This window comes from Octodon degus, unplaced genomic scaffold, assembly GCF_000260255.1.
Source record: "Octodon degus isolate 3935 unplaced genomic scaffold, OctDeg1.0 scaffold00026, whole genome shotgun sequence".
NCBI lineage: Eukaryota > Metazoa > Chordata > Mammalia > Rodentia > Octodontidae > Octodon > Octodon degus.
In genome coordinates this window covers 13508984-13510790 of record NW_004524602.1, presented here as the reverse complement: position 1 = coordinate 13510790, position 1807 = coordinate 13508984, and the positions used below count along the sequence as shown (strand labels likewise).

The window sequence follows — 1807 nt, the reverse complement described above, 5'->3', positions numbered from 1 at the left end:
CAGGGCCGCAGACTTGGCTGCCGTGCACTTTCCTGTGAGGCCTGCGGGTCCTCTTCCTCCTTCATCCCAGCCTCTTTTGCCTTTCGCCTCCTCTTTCCCCATCCTGGCCACAGCCCTCTCTGGCAGCGTGGGTTCCTCTTGTCCAGCTTTGGTAGATATCCCAAGTCCTCCCAGAAGTAGCGGAGGCTGCTTGCCTTCTTGGTGACAGCAGAGGCCTGGGAAGGGAACCGGGGAGCTGCTCCTGTCACCGTTCTCAGGCAAGGTAGGCTGCAGGGACATAGCGATGCAAAGCACTGCTTCTGCTCAGCACTCCTTGAGCTCACTCTCTGGGTTTAAGAACGTGGCAGGCAGCACCCTGAGCTCTGCCCTTTCCCGTGGCTTGAGTGGCAGTGTCCTGCTGTGGCACTGGTGGTAATGCTCGCTAATCAGGGCTAGACCTTTGGTGACTGGAAAACATAGTGCTCCCAGACATGGTGGCGCTTGCCTGCTCCCGAGGCAGAGGCAGGAGGATCGCAAGTTGGAGGCCAGCCTGGGCAACTTAGTGAAGGCCCATCTTCCTGTTTCAAAGTCTAAAAAAGAAGCAGAAAGTATGTAGCTAGTAGGAGAAGACCTCTGGTTCTATCCTCGGTATCACGATGAATAGGAATGTGGCTTACTCGACCTGCACAGTCTGGGGATAAATAAAATGTTTTTGAAGCATAGGAGCGATTCAGCATTTTTGCTGTTGTTGCTTTGTTTTGTTTTTACATGGAAACGAACCTTGAAAGAGTGGAGACTGAAATAGTAAAGGAGATCAAGCCCTTCATGGCTGTGCAATATTGAGGAGAGACCTAGAGTTACCAGCACATTCCTAGGAACACTCAAAAGCAAATAACGGGGGTCAACGTGTGACCTTTTTTTTTTTTTTGCGGCGGAACCAGGGATTGAACTCAGGCCCTTGCGCTTGCCAGGGAAGCGCTTATTCCACTGAGCCATTTCCCTAGCCCCGTTGTGTGACTTTTGAAAGAGTGTTTTTCTGTTAGTGCTGTTATAATAAAATACCAGGAACTATTTGTTTATTATTTTTTGGCAACAGGCTCTCACTGTGCAGCTCAGGCTGGCCTGGAGCTCACCTGGTACAAGCCCAGTCTGGTCTCGAACTCAGAGTGATCCTCCTGCCTCAGTCTCCTCCCCACGCACACATCTACAGTTTATCTTTTTTTTACTACAAGGACTCCAACTCAGGACCTTATGCTTGCTAAGTAAGCACTTGTGCTGCTGAGCTAAATCCCTGGCCCTTAACTTACAAAGAATGAAACACTGTTTCTCACAGTTCCAGAGGCTGGGAAGTCTAAGGCCAGTAAGCTGGAGGTGCGGTGAGGCGGATCTCTTCTTTTAAGATAGTGCCTGTTGCCCAACCTCCAGGAACAGTGAGTGGTGTGTCCTCAGTGGCAGAAGGAATGGAAGGACAAATTAGGCTTTTTTCTTTTTAATTTTATGTATTTGGTATAGGGTTTCACTGTGCAGCTGTAGTGATCCTCCTGTTTTCAGCCTCCCCAGCTCTGGGATTACAGGGGTGTGCCACCCTCTACCCAGACTTGGCCACTGGCTCAGCACGCCCAGGGGCAGGGACCCCTGGGCCGGTGCCAGTGGCATACAGTATCAGATCAAATCTGGGTCCCTGTGCTTGCCTTAAGCAGAAATTTGTCTTCTTGAGCCGTCCAAAAGGTCATTAACCCATTCATGAGGGGTTTTGTTCTCATGACCTAATCGACTGCGAAGGTCCTACCTCTCACTGCTGTTGCACTGGGGATTAACTTTCCACGTG

The 1807-nt window shown here is 50.6% G+C and overlaps 1 protein-coding gene across 10 annotated transcripts in view; it reads left to right on the top strand.

Annotated features, from left to right (window-relative positions):
• The window catches only part of Tln2 (talin 2), a 433269-nt gene that overhangs the window by 233424 nt on the left and 198038 nt on the right, over window positions 1–1807 (top strand). The window contains exons 1-2 of one of the 10 annotated variants that reach the window (XM_023712442.1): window positions 563–567; window positions 1697–1698. The exons of the other annotated variants lie outside the window; for them this stretch is intronic. The gene's annotated coding sequence lies outside the window, so the exon portion shown is untranslated. Of the gene's footprint in view, window positions 1–562; window positions 568–1696; window positions 1699–1807 lie in introns of those variants that run through there. 10 annotated transcript variants of the gene reach the window in all.